This window comes from Bidens hawaiensis, unplaced genomic scaffold, assembly GCF_021521415.1.
Source record: "Bidens hawaiensis isolate Kalapana, Puna unplaced genomic scaffold, B.hawaiensis_p1.1 tig00048827_1, whole genome shotgun sequence".
Classification (NCBI taxonomy): domain Eukaryota; kingdom Viridiplantae; phylum Streptophyta; class Magnoliopsida; order Asterales; family Asteraceae; genus Bidens; species Bidens hawaiensis.
Window position 1 is genome coordinate 1 of NW_027498720.1, and position 19,212 is coordinate 19,212.

Sequence of the window (19,212 nt, forward strand, 5' to 3'; positions counted from 1 at the left end):
TCGAGAGCAAGGCAGAACCAGGGTTGGGTTCTTTTTTACTTCTTTGTTTTTGTTTTCCATTGATACAGGAAAAAACTAGAGTTAGATGCCGTATAAGCTTCGCACATGCCTAACCGAAAATTTACACTACGTATAAAAACAGGGGATGAGGACCCCTATGTTCCTGTATAAGCTTCGTTCATGCTTAACTCTAAGTCCATTTAGAGTTTGTTGGTTCAAATGACCCGCCCTAGTCTCAAAATTGGTTGGCCAACAAGAGAAGGAGGTGACGGTTTTACTATAATTGTTACTGACAACAATCGCTTCATTAATCACCCATATCGTAATTAAAACCGACAACACAATAATTTCTAGTTTCTGTAGATAATATATAGACTGATATCGTTTTCAAAACACAAAATTATTTTTGTTCTTCGAATAACCTCCGCCAAATATGCTACTTGACACAATGTAATTATGCTCTTTTTTCTCCTTGACACAATCTAACTTCAGTTTGGTTTTTTCTATCATCCATGTTCTTGATAATCTTTTCACGTTAATATTCACTTTTTTGCTTCTGAAAATATAGTGAAGGGAATTAGACAAAATATTTTATACAAAAAATCGGAAATATTGTTTTTAATTTAGTCATATGTAGAGTAAAATATAATTAAACATTAACACATGTTATATAGATTCATAAGATTTGGTAATATGTTCACGTTAAAAATACGCCATGGGACTCAACTTGATCATTTATTTATTAATCTCAAAAGGTGGTACGGCACATAGCGCACTAGCATACCTTGTGACTTGTGGTTATATTGTAATCCATTAAAAACATGGAAAACTTTTTAAGATCAAGCATGTTTTTAAGTGTGATTAGTTTTTCAGTTTTTCTACCATCAAACAGAAAATGAGGGATAAACAAGGATACCACTAGGCCAAGAGGCCATCGACTTTAAACAATTGATATATTAATATGATTATAAAGTGTAACGCTAATACAACTTTTTTTAATTAAAATTAGAAGTATACACTTAAGCCGAGTTTCAATACATTGACTTAATATGTGTCCTCTATAGTCGATATCGTCGATATCGTCGATATATAATTGATATATCAGTGATATATCGGTTATCGGTCAATTGGCGATATATAAATCAGAATATCGATTCAGAATATCGGTACCGATAATATCGACAATATTGACAGATATCTGACCGATATTGGACTAATATTTGAACGGTATATCAACGATATTTCCGATATCAGTGTTTTAAGTCTTTATTATCAACTTTTAGTGTTTAATGTTAGCGTTTTAAGTATTAATCAATTCTTACTTGCTACGATTGTTTGTGTTTTGCCCTGCTTGCGGTGCGCGCATATAATGTATATATGTGTGAACCCACGGGTGGGCAAAAGTGAAATTGCACTAATTTTGACGTTATTTTACTAATCTCATGAAAATAACGTTAAAGGTGGCGGAAGGTTAATCAGGCATCATGTGGTGGCGTTGATAGCCGAAAGACAAGGGTGCATGCACCGATCAGCCGGTGTCCCTATGATTGAGTGTTATGTGCCTTATGTCCAAGGCTTGACGCAAAACTACTATCGAGCCGGGGGTCTCACCGGAAGCAGCCTCTCTATCTATGGGGTAGAGGTAAGGCTGTCTACATCTTACCCTCCTCAGAACCTACCATAGCTTTGCTATTGGCGGGATATACTGAGTACGATGATGATGATGATGATGATGAATTTGCAAAATGTTAATTGGTTAATGGTAGGAGACCATACTGAATTATTAGTGTTAACTTGCTATATATATGAATTTCACATGATATTAAAATTACCAATATCCCACCGATATCTCAGATATCGGTCCATGACCGAAATCCGATATTTTTCCGCATTAACTGCTTAGCTCTATACTATTTAATATGTTGTCTTGGTGAAAATGCTAAAGCTGATATCTTACTAAGTGTTACGTCGAGTAATTTGCATTTGGTGTAGCCAATAATTCCCCTCTATAATTTATTAACTTTATCATTAAAATCTATTCGTAACATGGACGTGTAACAACGACAAAAGACAAAATTATAAAACATACTTGGGTGTAAAGTAGTAGTATCTTAATTATTTATTATAATAAAAATGAAATTACAACCAATGACCTTCATAGGACCATACATTCAAGAAAACTTACAAAATGTAATTATAGCAATATGAATATGATCAACTTTCGGATCATTAATTATTTCTTCTTTTTAGGTTGTGTTGTGTTTAACTAACAAAACAAAGGCTAGTTAAAGCGTCACATAAGGCTATGTCATTGTCATATACAAAATGGACTTTAATTAAGTAGTCAATAATTTAACAAGCATGTTATAGGTTAATTAAATTTTTGAAAAAAAAGTGATTTATTGTTAGTAGGGTTAGATCACATCTTTCAGTACTTTGGGCGCCATCAAGATAACAAGGAGATGGGAAAAGGGCGATGCCGCCATCTGGATAACTAGAGTGTTGTGAATCTTGTTATTTGGCGCAGGCATTAGTGGGTGAGACGCCCAATGGCGCCTTCGTTCACCAATATTGTTTTATCCGAAACACACACTTTTGAAAGATGTTAATTTACTTTTCTTTCTTATGGCCATGTTACAAACGTATAGGGGTAGAAATAAAAAATGTAAGGTTAAATGGACCGAGTAGATCCAAAACCCATTTTTATTTTTGTAAATTACCTATCTAGTGTCTGGCTAGTCTGTTACTCTAACAAAATGGTCGTTTAAAAATACCAGTTTTGTATGTGTTCTATGAAATGCATTAATATTTAAGATCCGTTGTCATATAACATAGACGTTATTTTATACGTTATATATATAGTCTTCGAGCGCTCGATTTTTATTTGTAATTTATATTTTCTTAATAACACCTATTTATACACGTTTACAAACATAAACAAGAAAAAAGTGTTTTTAGTCTAACTATCTTAGATATATAAATCACTAAATCATATAATCAATTAATCACCATGTGAAAATATATGTCTCATGAAAATAAGGGAATAACACGTTCATCAAAATAAAAATAAAAAAGATAAAAAAATAGTAGACACAAGGATTACATTACATCGTGGGACAATAATTATGCGAGTTTATTTATTTTCATAACAATCGCTGAATGTCAATAAATTGGGGCTGAGATATTAAAAACATGGCACGTGACTCAAGCCCAACACATGAACTAGAGTCGGTTTGTTAGGTGTGACGTTAAAGTGGTTAGTTAGGTCACCACTTCCGTACCTTTTTTTCTTTCTACATTTTATTTTAACTTTTTAACATTAACATATATGCATTATAATATGGATGATTAGGGATAAGCAAATTCGGTTCCGATTAGTTACCGTCGGTGTCGAATCGATATCAAAGTTTTTAGTTTCGGTATCGGTACGGTACCGGTGTCTTCCGAATTTTATCTTAAATACCGGTACCGAACCAAAAATTTCGATAGTTGTACCAAAATTTTGAGATTTTCGGGATCGGGATTTTCAGTGCCGATACTGTATGCGTGACAACAACTAGAAATGCAACACGCGTATAGTATCAAAACAACTATTTCTTGGATGCATTGCGTTAGAGAGGTTAAATGCATTACGTGTTCGAAAGCTACAGTGCGTTGTGTCCAAACAAGGTGGGAAGTTAGTCAATAATGGTTCTACAGTAAAAGTTTTGTAACAAAAATTTCATTACCAAAGTTGATAGCCAAAAAATAAAAATGTAAGTTGAAAGAACAAAAGTTGAGAGATTAGTAAGTAAACAGGTGAAACTAAAATTTAGTGGCCAAAACTTAATATGTAAAACTTTTGTGACAAAAGTCTAATAAACAAAACTTATAAATAAAACTGAGGGGTTAAAAATAAATATTGAGACGTAGTGACGTAGATGGTAAAATTTAATGAAATAAACTTTTAAAATTGTCTTTTAGTTATACATGTAATTAAGTTTTATTGATTATTATATCCCGTTTATTAAATGGATCATACGTTAGCCGTACTAAAATAAAATGTATCGGCCCACAACCCGATTCAAATTAGAATACAAAAGGTTTAAAACATGCATAATTCATAAATGCAACTTCTTTAAGTCCCTAACAATCGCCAATCAAATAACATGTTTATTACAAAAATGCCAACTCTTTTGACATGACAACGCGCATTACCGTGTAAATAAATAAGCTATACATGTTATGTTTCGTTTATAGTGTCATAGTAAGTTTACGTTGAGATTAGTCTATTTCTAACCCGTCAACCTAAAAAACATCATTATGACGTGGTTGATGGTTCACAACTTCCCATATGTAGTATGATTATATTAAAACTTTTTTCAGAATAACATGTATGATGAGACTAGGGATGAGCAAATTCGGGACTGGTATCAGTTGGTACCGGTACCGGTACCAAAATCGGTACCAATTTGGTACCGAATCGGTACCAACATTTTGAGTTTCGGGATCGGTATTTTTTGAAATTTTACATTAAATACCGGTATCGTCTCGGTCCCGTACCGGTACCGGTACCGAACCGAATATTTCGGTACCGATACCAAGAATCCGCAAAATTCGGGACCGGGATTTTCGAGACCGGGACCGGTCGGTACCGGTACGGTCCCGATCTCATCCCTAGATGAGACAGGGAAAGTGATAACACTAAAATGTAACATTTTCAAATATTGGAACAACTCTCCTGGACCTTGATATAGGCGGTTTTACTGATAAGGAGACCCCCCCCCCCCAAGAAACCTTAACAAACCTTGGCGAGTGCTCTTTATGGTAAACACATACATGATTTGGAGGAGCGATTCGATATGACCCCGAGACAAAAGACAGTTTTAGCTTGTCTCAAGGGGGCTCATGCCCAGGAATTTTTGACTGTTGTGCCCATTGAAGGTCTTGGGCAACGGATGTCGGCAGTTGAATACAGAGCCATACTTAAATACCGGCTTATGATTCCTCTTTTCCCTCCGGATGAATCATGCCCCATTTGTAAAAAAAACTTGTTTGGATAGATTTTGTGAGCATGCCCTCCATTGTAAGGAATTGCCGGGATTCAAGTATCGTCAGGACTGGGTTAGAGATGTCTTATGGGATGTGCTTAGACGTGCCAGGATCTCAGCCAAGAAAGAGGCACATGTTAACTTTTTGACTGATCCGTGAGAGAAGATCTACCCTGCGTCCCGCGGATGTTCTTGTATTTGGCTGGGCAGGAGGTAAGCATGCGTGTGTTGACCTCACTGGGGTGTCCCCGTTGGCGGGGTTGAGAGACAGTGGCTTCGTACCGGGACATGCGGTTTTGAGAGCGGAATCTAGGAAGGTTGCTAAGCATGAGACAACGTGTTTGGAGAATCAACACATGTTCATTCCATTTGCCTTCGACACTTTTGGATCCCTAGCTCCCGAGGCAGTTCACTTCTTGGAGCGGGTGCAGAAGGTGGTTCACAGTGACTCGCAAAGCCCGAGAAACAAAGGATTTATATTTAGTAGATTAGGCTTTGCGATTCAAAAGGGGATAGCGGCGTAGCTTGTTGCTCGCTTACGCATTATCCAAATGTAGCTCGGTTTGTGTTATATATAAAAGGTTCATTATTTCAACAAAAAAAAACATACCAATAACATTTGAGTTATGCATTTTACACAAGACATCATATATTTTAAATGCATTACACCATTATTATTAGGTTTTAACGATTAAATTACACTAAATCCGTCTTTAACAGGGGTTGAACCCTTGACCTTAAAGGAAACAACACCATTATTTAAATTTGGTTTTGCCAAACATTTTCCCCCAACTAATTATTAATTATTAAACCCCATATGCAACAAACCCAATAAATATGTTAGATTTGGTTTATTACCAAGTATTCACTTTCAACTATTTACTTCAACTAACTTTTATAATTTCAGTTATATCTAGGGCTGTTCAACGGTTCAGAACCGCGAGAACTGAAACGGAACCGAATATGAGTGAAAAATAGAACCGGAACTGGAACCTATTATAGTAAACCGGTTCGGTTCCAGAACCGCTAAAGCCGGTTCTCGCTAATCGGTTCTGGCTAGAACTGGTTCGATCATTTATTTATCAAATGAGTTATGCAAACTTTGCAAGTTACAAAACAAGTTTATGCAATTGTATATATTCTTTCACGGTAAAACTAATTTAGATTACAACATTAACACCGGTTACTTTTTATTAAAACCTAAGTGTTGAAGTTAAATAAATCATTAGCAACGATAGATTAATGGAAGATCATGTCATTTTATATTAAATTATCTTGATAGCTTAAATCAAAATTAATCATGATTGCGAGTTCTTGAACGTAAAGAAAGAAGATTTGAATTAAAAAATGATTGAATGGATGCCGGTTAATAAGTTACTCTATAAAAAATGGGGATTGGTAAATTTATTTAAAACGTTTTGAATATTCCGGTTCTTCGGTTCCAAGTTTAGAACCGCCGGTTTTACCCGGAACCAAACCGGGAACCGTATAATGCAAATTCTTAGAACCGAGAACCGAACCGATACACACATTAGCGGTTCTGAGGCACCGGTTCAGTTCCGATTCCTCGGTTCTGACGGTTCCGAACCGTTTTTTTGCTCACCCCTAGTTACACCCCAACGTGTTGTGGGACAAAAAGTCTGATGTGTTTGCTACGTTTGTATCTAAAACACTATTTGGTCTTAACAATTTATAATAATAACACATATAAAAAATAAACTTAAAAATGTTACTAATAATTTAAATAAAAAACAGGAAGATTTTGTACAATTACATGGAAGATAATCCCTACAAGCGAGAAAAATATAGGTGTTTAAAAACCAACTTATATATAACATTTAAAATATGTAATAATGTTTACGCAATTCTCACGGATTTCAACAATTCACTATGCGAAATTCGTTATGAATTGAAACTATTCGAAGTTGACATGTAACTTTGAGTGAAAATGTAGGTTTTGGATTACGTACGACTCGAATAGCTTTTGAGTAGTGTATATCACTTTAAGATTAAAGTATTTCGTGGATACACGGTCAATAATAAGATAATATAGAATGTGTAATGCAGAGAATAATATGTTCTATGTGAAAATTCAAAGTATCAATTTTGTTGTTGAAATCAAACCAAATGGTTCATTTATACAAGGTTAAATCATCATAATAACCATGCAGAATTGTAGCAATAACCCTTCATAAAAGCGTACGACAGTTGGTTATGACTGATGACGGTTGCAAATGATCTGCAGTTATCATTCGAAAGAAAAATCAAAGGTAGTAAACATGTTGCGTATATATAAGCTGCCTTTGACATAAAGTTTTTATGAATTTAAACTTTTGGTTTGTAAACATTTGTAGAAAAAAGTTGCTTGACAAGTAGTTTTAAAAAGCTTCTAAAGCTATTAAAAGATAGAAAGGAAAACAAGAAAAGAAAGAAAGAAAGCTGATATAATGGTGTTGAAAAAAGCTCTAACTCAACTCCAACTATGTTGTCAAAGCCATGGTCCATGGTCAATTGGTCACATTACTTATTCAAGAGAAAAATAGATTAACCTGCCACAAAGCTTTAATTATGATATGATGTAAATAATTTTTTAATCTATTCAAATAGAGTGATATAAGAAAAATAATGTGGAGGGTTCATTCATAAATTCGACACATGACCAAATTCTATTTGTTTATATTCACTTTCTTTCATAGAAAAAGTGATTATGCTCCCTTTTATTTTTGTTGTCATTTTTTTAGATCACCTTATATTAAGTAAACCCCGAACATAAATAGTAAATGATGTATTATGACAAAAGATTGAATTTAGGCATGTTTGTCCGCTTTATTGAGTCTCTGATATTTAAGGACATAAATAAATGATCTTTATTGTAAGAGATTAATTTGTTACAAACTACTTCCTTTAAGGATGTCAATTATAGTTATAGTTAGTAAAGAAGAATGTTTTAGAGCATGTTTGAGATTAAGTTTGTAAAATGTTTATTGGTTTATTGGCTTTTTAGAAAAACCATTTTGAAAAGCCATGATTTGAGGCTTTTAAAAAAATGTTTTTTAAGTCTTTCATAAAGCTAAAATAAAAAAGATTTTTGTGATTGGCAAATACATTTTAACTTATTAGTTTCTTGAAAACACCAATAAGTCAATAAGCATTTTAAATGATTGGCAAGAACTCACATAACCAATTTATTAGATAAGTTATGTAATCAATATCAATGTCTTATATCATGTTATATCTGATGATTATTCTATGTCTTATACATAGGAGTGTAAACAAGCTAAGTCGGGTCATGAGCCACTCGAGATTGACTCATTAAAAGCTCAAATCAAGCTAAGATTAAACAAGCTCGAACATGAGCCTTAAAATAAATTAGTTTAATAAATGAGTTTGATCTCGAGCTTCACTTATTGAGTTTTAGCTGGCTCTCGAGCGCTCGAGCCTAATATTTATATTTAATGTACTAAATATATATTTATTTTAATATATTTATTATTTATATTATTATTTTTATTTATGATAAAAGAACTATATATTATGTTATGCATAAAAATAACAATTCAACAATATGAAAGTAATTAAAAATGTATATGAACTAATCAATAAATTATAATCGATTCAAGCTCATCCAAGGCTTGAACTTTAAGAAAAAAACTTGAATCGAGCCGGGTTTAAATTTGAAAAACATTCGAAAAATTTCTATAATTGAAAATAATCTAAAAACTTTCTGAATTAGAAATATAATCTAAGAAGATTACCTAAAATCCTAAATGGTCCTATCTTGATTGTGACACTTAGAGATTGAGATGAAGCTTACATCACTTATTCTCAAACCTATGGTTTTTCTTCACGGGGTTCCTAAAACCACACATACGACACTTAAAATATATGTTTTTGGTTTCTTCTCTAGAAAAGAAGTAAATATCTAGGAAACTGAATTTTGTTCAAATTGTAAGAATAGGCATCAAGTCCATTTGTTTAGACTACAGAAATGATAAATCATATTTATAGTTTTAACTCGTATTTTTTACACTTTATAACATGTTTGTCAATCTTTGTTTTGATAATTAAAGTTAACATACTACAAACACTACATATATTGATCATTCATTAAGTTACAAAATATATTATTTTAAAAAGTTAAACTAACCATTATGGATTATAAACTAAATCGGGTTGGACAATACTTTATAAAAATTGGTTTGTAAAAACCTGTTTAGGAAAAATGTTCAAAACTATCAAATCAATATGGGTCGGGTTATAAACCGGTTTAAGACCAAAAAAAATAAAAAAAAGAGGAATCAGTTTTTTGGCATGCAATTCACATCAGGTTAGGTCAATAACGACACTACGAACTTGTATACAAACTGGCGGGTTGGGTCCAATCTAAACTGGCTTGGCTGAAACCAGTTGTTATTAACAAAGTGGTCTGATTTTATAAACCGGGTTAGCAGAATACCTTTTTTACAGCTCTACTTACAACTATCAAATGATTTTGTTTTTTTAACGGAAAGCCTGACTACTCGAAGTAATCCAATGTCAAAAGGCAACCAAAACATACGATCATGATCGCAAGCCCACTTTCATGAAATACCAACCCCTTGAAAGTTCACTACGATAAAATCCTGTTAGATTCAGATTCAAACTTGAGAGATGTGATTTAAATCGAGTGAAGAAACACTAAGTGACCCCGGGCAGATTACGGATAATCTGGGGGCTAAGTAATGTTTCCCACGAGGGTTAGGTCCGGCAGAGATGGTTATTCTGATGACCTGCAAAACAGACACCGTGAGCTCGTCACTGAGAAGGGGGGGGGGGTTCCTCCTTGTGACCACCCTCCGGCGTGAGAATCAGACTAGATTGCTCTGAATATAAGTGTATATTGAGAGAAATAGCTAGTGAAGGTAAGATACAAGATAATGATACCGTTCCAAGATGTTGGAGTATTTATAGCCGAAGGTAGGTTTCCAAGCAGGTACAGCCAGCTGTATAATATTCCTTTTCCACCAACTGTGGGCTACGCACGTGCCATGCTGGTAGTTGGTGGGTAGGCAGCGGCTGATAGTGGTATGGCCGGCTGTGTACTATTCCTTTTCCACCAACTGCAGGCTATGTACGTGCCACGACAAGGGTTGGTGAGTAGGCAGCGGCTGATAGTGACATTTTGTACTAGAGCGTGCTCCTCGTACTGTTGTCGGTGAGCTGTCACCCTGTGATTGGTTCATGGGCTGCTTTGGTCAGATCTTGTCTATTTTGTCCATACCTTGGCAGGTATAGTACAAAAGACCTTCCAGAAACGTACGGACTGGCTCATTTGGGCGGGAGTATTCCCGCCTTGCTCATTCCTTCAGGTGACACTGAATTATTGAGAGTTAGTGCCTTGTGCGTGTAGCCTTGCTATTAGTGCGGGTAGCCTTCCTTGATGGCTTGTATCCGCAGCTGCGGGAACAGGCGGGGTACTTCACCATTGGGAGGCTTTTCCTGCGGGAACAGCTGGCGTACTGCGCGTAAGGTCTTCATCTCTGAGCATGGTGGGTCCTGCGGGGCCAGTTGGTCCTTGCGCAGACGTCCCTCTTCAAGGTGAGTCTTGCGGGTCCAACTGGGCTCTGCTGTGACCTACCTCTTCATCGAGCTAGATGATTGTCACCATCAAATGAATTTAATTTTTGTCTCTCTCTAAAAAAAAGTTAATTCCAAAAACAAAGTGAGTACGTGTCACATAAGCTAACCATGGTTAAAGTCACTAACCCATAACCATAGTTAGTCAAACCACATGAGTTATGTCAGTAACAAGCAGTCGTTAATGGATTCGCGTTGGCGTACTTGTTCCTTTTAAAAGACCCTCCTCACTCACCTCTAATATCTGTTCCATTCATCTTCCATCATTCTCATTCTCTCTTTATCTCTTTCACTATATCTCTCTCTTTTCGCACACTCGATTGTGCGAATTTAGTCTAATCTAATACACAATGGTGATCAGACAATTTGCACTATGTGTATTGCTACTTGTTATACATTTGGTTTCCGTCAATGCGGTTTCCAGGTAATGTTTATCAACTAATTATAGTAATATAGTTATGGTCCTCAGTTTGTTTTCTGCAATATTATTTAACGAGTTGTGTGATTTACTGATTTTAAACAATGTACGTTCGAATTTGTAGATTGGACGAGGAGAACGAGTTACAGAGTTTAGTAGCTAACGTAACAACCTCGGACAGGTTAGTTTGGATCATGATTGGTTCTGTTGGATCCGTTTGGGTTCATGATCGTTAACTTGCTTTGAATGTTGTACGAATCGATATAGATTGGATAGATGTGATCTATGATCTATCTGATTGATCGTACTAATCATGGTTGTAAAAACTGCGCCTAAGCGTCGATTAATCACTAATTAATGACTTGGCAATACCCCTCCGACTAGTTGCTGATTAATCGCTATTTGGTTGCTTTGAAAAATTACATGTGAATTCAAATCCGACTAGTCTCGATTAATCGCTAATCCCTACAACACGTACTTAATCCAGATCAAAATTAAAATATTAAATTTGATTTTAAGTAATACTTTTGGTTTCCTTGCTCCTGAGATACTTGGTCGAGTCCAATGAATCATGATAGTAATATGACCCCGGGATCTGTAAACGTAATTTTTTTAAGAAAACTTAGTTTTGTTAAGGCTAATGGTGCAGTTTTTTTTTTGCCAGATTGTCTTTAGTTTTGATGTAAAAAAAGTACGGATGGGTTCAAGACAAAAAAATTATCACATTATTATTAGATCTTAAAAATTGATGTAACTCAGCATTAATATTCTGTAAATTCAATCCAATTTTATAAATCTAGTTATAAATTCTTAACAAATTTTCAGGACAATTGAAGAAATTGCAATGGAAAGGAATGCCAGAGCAGCAGATGAAGATCCAGAAAGAGTTGCTTCTATGGTTAACATGTGAGTGGATTCTCTTATAAATTAATTAATTACTCTATCCACATAGATACATGTATTTTAAACTGGCATTTAATAATTTAAAAATTGAATAATAAAATAATATAAGTGAAAAGAGTCACATGATCACTGAACATCAGCAACAAAACAATACCATCATAATCTATCTTGTTGTTTGATCCTCTGTTCACAAAATAATTGAATGTGTTACTTGAAGACCTCCCATGTTCTTATGCTTTTGCATCTTTAACCAATTTATTTTATTTACTAGCATTGTTATTTGCCAGAGTGGCCATGTGTCACATGACCCTCCTGTCTCATCTACTAAACTCTTACCATTTATTATTCTATATACCATTTTTACTGTTTATAAATGTTTAATAGACACATGGAAGAGTAAAAAAGTTTTAAAAAACCCGAAAAGCTAACTAACAATAACCGAATCGTTGAGAAACCGACGGTTTGGTTATGATTTTTTGATAACCGATTTCTACGGTTTGAATTTGAAAATGATGTGTATAAATAATCAAACTAAGCGACGATAAAACCAGTCTATATTTTTCTTATGAATAATATGATATATGTCAGAATAGCCGTGTTGTAATTTATTTTATACGTTACCTTGTTGCTTATTCTCTTTTGCAAATTAATAAGATCGAGTATAACTGGATTTATTAATTGAAATTAGCTCAAATCCACTCACATCTGAATTAGCCAGTTAACCGAACCATCTTTTCCAATAAATGAGTAACTAATATTATATAACCGAAATTTAATAGTTATGAAAACCTAGAAACCGAATGATCAGGTAAACAAGTTCGTCTCAGTTCATAACCAAACCAAACCGACTTATACCCACGCCTAATTTAACCATGTTACTTAGAAAAAAAAAGATTATTTGCTCAATAATTTTGTGATTATAATTTATATGTTATACCATTTTATCAACAAAATGACAATTCAAACAAATGGATAAATATTCTTTTTATCCACATTGTACTTTCAATCACTTAACCATGTTTCCATCTGCATGCATGGTACTACATTTGATCACTGAACCACTCATTGCAAAATGTCACATGATTACCGGCTCGAGCCAGTCCCAGAAACACGGACCCATGTGGGTCCAGGCAGGAGTGAAATTTTAAATTGGCTAGGAGGGGTTCCGGCCCCTCCTATTTTGATCTAAGAACTTCTAAATACAGCTCATATATTTTCATAAATATAGCCCATATATTTCAATAATATTTTTAGACGCAGAACTGATAATATATTATTTTGGTAGCCCAAAACAAACCAGCTAAATAATTTGATCATTTTTTTAGGTCTATTTGGTGAAAAATGTTGGTTTTTTTATGTGTACGAACTTAATATTACAATTTAAAAGTTCAAGTTCCGTCGTTAGGACAGATGTCAAGAACACGTCCAAAAAACACTAGATCTGGTTCGGGTTGAGGTCCGTAACCGACACAACCATGTCCGTAATAAATGACTAGACTTTCCCCACCGACGATGCATGGGTCATTTATTTTATTCCCATCTCTACTCATTTATTGGACACCTACACAATCATGTTGTTTCACTTTCCGTATAATCCGTATTCAATTTTCCGTAACTATTATTATTTTATTTGACCCATTGTCTGTGTTGTTGTTACCCTATGGTTTTTAATATTATACCAAAACACAAAGAAAATGGTACATATTTTAGGTCCCCTATTATTAATTGCTCACTTGAAGCATTTATATCTATCTTGCAACAATATGGTTAGAATAACCGAATAATCAAAATAATAATTAAGTCATATGGTTTGATTATGAATATTTATTCTGCTATTGGGATGTTCATTTGGAGTCAGGGGTGTCAGGGATACCTCTCAACTTTTTGACGAAATACAATTTTATGTATCGTATACCACAAATTTAAGATTCGTCATTTTTAAATAACAAAACTATTTCTTGAAATGCAAAAAATAAAATAAAATTGGGATACCTCAAAAATTTTCTTTTAGATTCGTTACTGTTACCGGGTATGTTTGTATAAATAACTGAATTGGCACGCGTCAAAATTAACTTTAATATATTTTTTCTTTTTTTTTGTTTTATATATAAATCATATGTTGTAAATTATAAGTTCATGAAATTGAATAATATATTCATCTCAAAAAGTTTGTTCTAACTTTTTAATGCATCACACTGGTTGTCTCTTCCTTTATTCTTTTTTTTTATTATTAAAAAGGTTGCTGATATTTTATATGACTTAAAATAGAAATTGATTTATTAGCTGAAATTAGTTTGGTTGTTTGGTACCACTTATTCTAGAGTGGACACTTAACCGATTAATAACTTTTTTTTTGAACGGTAAACTAAGTAACGCCGTGTATCCCGTACGCGGCCCCTATTGGCTAAAGGTAGGCCGAGCCGGCCACTAGTCTGGACGGACGGAGCCCCTAGCGGTCCACCTGTTGAGGGATTCACCGGATAAAACCCGATTATTAACTATTAACCGAATTAACAAATTACTCTAAAAATAAAATATCAACAATAGGTTTAGTTATAACTTATAACCCATAATCAAAATAAAATGACCAATGTTTACCATTATATTACCTTTTTTAAAGTTATGTATTTTTATTTTTTAAAGTTATGTATCAAAGTTTTTATTCAAATTTCAGGAGCATTAGGAACAGTACACAAAGAAGAAAACTAGGATTTTTATCATGTGGGACCGGAAACCCAATAGACGATTGCTGGCGCTGTGACAAAAACTGGCAGCGCCACCGCAAGCGTCTGGCCAATTGCGCCATCGGATTTGGGCGTAACGCCATCGGTGGCCGTGACGGACGTTACTCCGTCGTCACCGACCCTAACGACGATGACCCGGTCAACCCCCCCGACCAGGAACCCTACGCCACGCGGTCATCCAAGACCGACCCCTATGGATCATCTTCAAACGCGACATGGTCATAACCTTAAAACAAGAACTTCTCATGAACAGTTTCAAAACAATCGACGCGCGTGGAGTCAATGTGCATATCGCGAATGGCGGGTGCATTACAATCCAATACATTACAAATGTTATTATTCATGGGTTGCATATTCATGATTGTAAACTGACGGGTAATGCTATGGTTCGAAGCTCACCGTCACATTACGGGTGGAGAACAATGGCGGATGGTGACGCGATTTCTATATTCGGGTCGAGTCATATTTGGGTTGACCATAACTCGCTTTCGAGTTGTGCTGATGGGCTTGTTGATGCTATTATGGGATCAACAGCAATTACTATTTCTAATAACTTCTTTACTCACCACAATGAGGTAGTCATAAACTTCTATTTACTAAACTTTAACTTGTTAAAATGTTAAAAATAATATTTTAATATGTAATGCTATATTATTATGGTGGATTAACAGGTTATGTTATTGGGACATAGTGACACCTATGACAGAGACAAGAGTATGCAAGTGACCATTGCATATAACCATTTTGGTGAAGGTCTAGTACAAAGAATGCCAAGGTGAGTATGCAACTGCATAGCTTTTTTTAAGAAACACTAGCCCGATACCGGCCCGGCCCGGCCCACCCATTTTACCACTTTGGCAAAATGACCCGTTTTGACACAAATATGTTTCGGACCATTACTTGCCCGACCCACCCGTTTGACCACTTTGGCAAATGTCTAGAGCTACTAATTTGTGACACGTTAAGATGCAAAGTAAACTGGTTCGGGCTATAAAGGGGACACGTTAATGACATGATTTAAAACGTGTCTAAACGGGTTCAAACCCGTTTATGACATGCATAATACATTTAACTTGTTGTGTTAAATAGATTAGTAGGTCGACATAACACGTTACACGTTTATGACTCATTTGTCAAAACAGTGTTGTTTTATAGTTTTATAAATAGTTACATATAGTATAATTAAAATATGGATTGTAACCTTTGGTAATTTTATTTTTATCTGTCTTGATATTTCTTAACCAGTTCAGTAGTCGTGTTAAACGTGTGGTGTCGAACATGACCCATTTATCACATGTTTAGGCCATACAGGAGTCAGTTTTGGTCGGAATGTCGGATTTTGGCTCAAACTGAATCGAAACCAAAGTTTTTGTTTTCCGGTTTTTGTAACGGTTCGTTTTTGGGTCGGTTTTCAGTTTTTCATTTGGGTTTTAAATGCTTGGGCCTTAAAAAATTGGCCCAAAACAATGAGTTTGGACCTAAAAATTTGAACTAAACTTTTTATTAACTTATTAATGAATTCGGTCACGAAACTTTTGGCCCAAAATAATGAACTTCGGTCATATAGGCTAGACCTTATATATTGGAAGTCTTTACGATTCGGTTTAACTAATCAGTTTTTTGCTCACCTTATACTTTTAGGTGTAGGCACGGGTATTTCCACGTTGTAAACAACGACTACACACATTGGGAAATGTACGCTATCGGTGGCAGTGCGGACCCCACCATTAACAGCCAAGGAAATAGATACCTTGCTCCTGTTAACCCCAATGCTAAAGAGGTAAATACTAAACACTAGTTATTATTTTTATTTTCACATTAATTTTGAATAAATCAATATTAATAACTATTGTTTAAATTTGTGTGACACTTAACAGGTGACTCATAGAGTAATAACATCCGGACGATGGAGACACTGGAACTGGAGATCAGAAGGCGACTTAATGTTAAACGGTGCATTCTTTACGCCATCTGGTACCGGTACAGGAGCCAGTTACGCGCGTGCATCGAGTCTAAGTGCTAAACCATCGTCGTTTGTGGGCACGCTTACTTCAGGGTCCGGTGCACTTGCGTGCCGAAGAGGCAGACAGTGTTAAATAAAAAAACAAATAAGAATAGTAATTTATTCTCTCATCATTTTGAGAAATCCAGTTTTTGAAATGATTCTCTTTGGTTTTATTCTGTCTTTGTACCAAAATACTTGAGAAGTGTATATTTTAATCTGTTTTGTTCGTGCCACATTGTTGCGAATGGGTTCTTCGGGTGCTATGTAATTACTACTTGCTCAAGTTAAACCGATTGATACGACATTTAGTGTCCCGTCTAAACATGTTTGTTAACTTTGTAACAAGTGGATATTCTGGTTATAAGAATTGATTATCATTTTATTGTACAGAAGTACTTGTCTATGTTTTTTTATAACCTTGAGAATCTTTTTCTAAAAACTCATGGGCCCCACCAATACTCTGCTAACTAATGTGATCAGATAAAATGCAGTTTTCCAAGATAGATGGTCTTTGTTAAGGATCTAGTTTGGCTCAGCGCATCTGACTGACGCAATATCAACTAATGATTCTATGTAGGGGGCGTTTTTATTAGTTTAGAAACCGATTAAACCGAAAACCAAACAAAATTGTAACCGAGAAACTGAAAAAGCCAAACCATATAACCAGTTATGGAATTTGTTACTTGCTATCCTCTTACCTAACAGGCAAAGATTTGCCTCCGTGGAAAGGATGATTTGTTCATATTGACATGAGAGTCCAACTACATTGCATTGCCAGAATCCATGCTGTAATTTCGGTTCGAGTACCCAAAATTTTGCATCTACCCAAACAGGCATGATCTCGTGTCCTTAGGATGCCACAAACTCGATTCATATTGAAAAAAAAAAAGAATAACCGAACTAGGACCACACGGTCCACACCAGATACTTGTACCAACTATGTGTGATTCGGTTCTTTCTTCGAAAACCATTTCCACAACTCAGTTTTCGGTTTGGTTTAGTCATGTTCAAAACCCAATGCGCAGGGGAGGCTCGGAGGGTGTGCGAGCCGCACCATCAGCCAATGCACATAAGTTTCGGGGGCACAAACTTTATTATACATATTACATATATATGTTTTTTGGTGTTAAAAATAAGGTTATTTGCAATGGTTTAAGAGATAATTACATGCTCAGAATAGTTTATACTTATAATAAATCGGTCGATAAATGTTTTATCCATGTATATTAGCAAATAAATTTTTTTCGTTAAGGCCTACGGACTTTTTTATTTTTGCTTGGCCGAGGTATTTAAACTCTCGGAGACAGCCCTGCCGAAGCGGACGAATCTTTTCAGTTTTCAAAACCAAAGCATCTTTGTATCATGTCAATATGCTATTTTTAGTCAAAGATAAAAACACATACATTTATTCTCTTTGAAATCAAATCAATAGCCATCTCGAATCAATTCACTCACAATCCAAAATCTATGTTCATAAATATATCTCAAGCGTTTTTGAGCTTTTGAAAACCGTTTTTTAAACGAATAATTGAGATATATGAAAAAGGAAGTGTGGGCATGAATGGGAATATATGCTTTTTAATCCCACATCGATGGTGGGAGATATAAAGGGTGTGGAAGTGGGAGTATAAGGGATAAGGTGTGGGCTAGTGGTTAAACTTACATACCTGGACGGGGTCAAATGGGTGATCAGGTAGGCCCATGGCCTAGGCTGGTGACTTCCATTGCACTTTTAAGGAAGGGTGCTAGCCTAAGGTCAGCCCGTGTGGTCGATCCTACGTCGTAATTTGTGGTAGTGGGGGTTTGCGTTCGCGCTACCCCTAACAATTATTTAGTAAATTTTTTTTTTCATATTCTGAGTTTAGACTATACTATAGATCAAATACTTTTATAGGTTCATCCATTAACCATTTATCTCTCGATTTTAAGTTTTAGCTTTAGCATACTTTGAGCAGTCTAGCGTCGAATCAAACTGCATGTATTTTTTGAATTATTTTTTAGTTCCAGTCAATCCGGCTCAGCCGTCTATTACAACCTAGTAAAACCAGTCAATCCGGCTGAGCCGTCTGTTACAACCTAGTAAAACCAGTTGTACCATTTTGAAGTTCAGTCTGGTACGGTTGATTCTTAAAGTAACGGTTTTTAAAACATTGGTTAGAACTTAGCTGTGTCATTACCGAAACATGTCTCAGTTAAGCCAAAGGTTAGTTATATATTAGGTTTTTCTAATAGTTAAATTATATATATTTAGAACTTTTGTAATAAATCTATTGATTTGCCTGTATAAATTTAATACAATCCAAAACACATGTTTTTTACAACATCTAAAATAACATATATAATTCAAATCTGTAAAATATAATTTTTTTTAATCTTTCTATATCTTACAATAATCCTATTTTGACTAAGTATTAGACGGTTACACTAGCCAACCTAATACAAAAAAAATTGATTTGAAGAAGCGATTAAAAAGTTTAGTTTGACATTTGAAGAAAA

General features: G+C 34.9%; 1 non-coding gene and 1 pseudogene across 2 annotated transcripts; both read left to right on the plus strand.

The window, feature by feature from the left end:
- Positions 1 to 10,740: 10,740 nt before the first annotated feature.
- On the plus strand, positions 10,741 to 16,942 carry LOC143597665 (putative pectate lyase 8; annotated as a pseudogene). Its single transcript, XR_013146968.1, has 7 exons — positions 10,741 to 11,070; positions 11,189 to 11,245; positions 11,890 to 11,970; positions 14,642 to 15,286; positions 15,383 to 15,486; positions 16,353 to 16,491; positions 16,589 to 16,942. The product of XR_013146968.1 is annotated as a putative pectate lyase 8 (transcript).
- A 1,433-nt stretch (positions 16,943 to 18,375) lies between these two features.
- LOC143597668 (U1 spliceosomal RNA) lies at positions 18,376 to 18,539 on the plus strand. The gene has a single exon (XR_013146970.1). It is a non-coding gene; the product is annotated as a U1 spliceosomal RNA (small nuclear RNA).
- Positions 18,540 to 19,212: the final 673 nt, after the last annotated feature.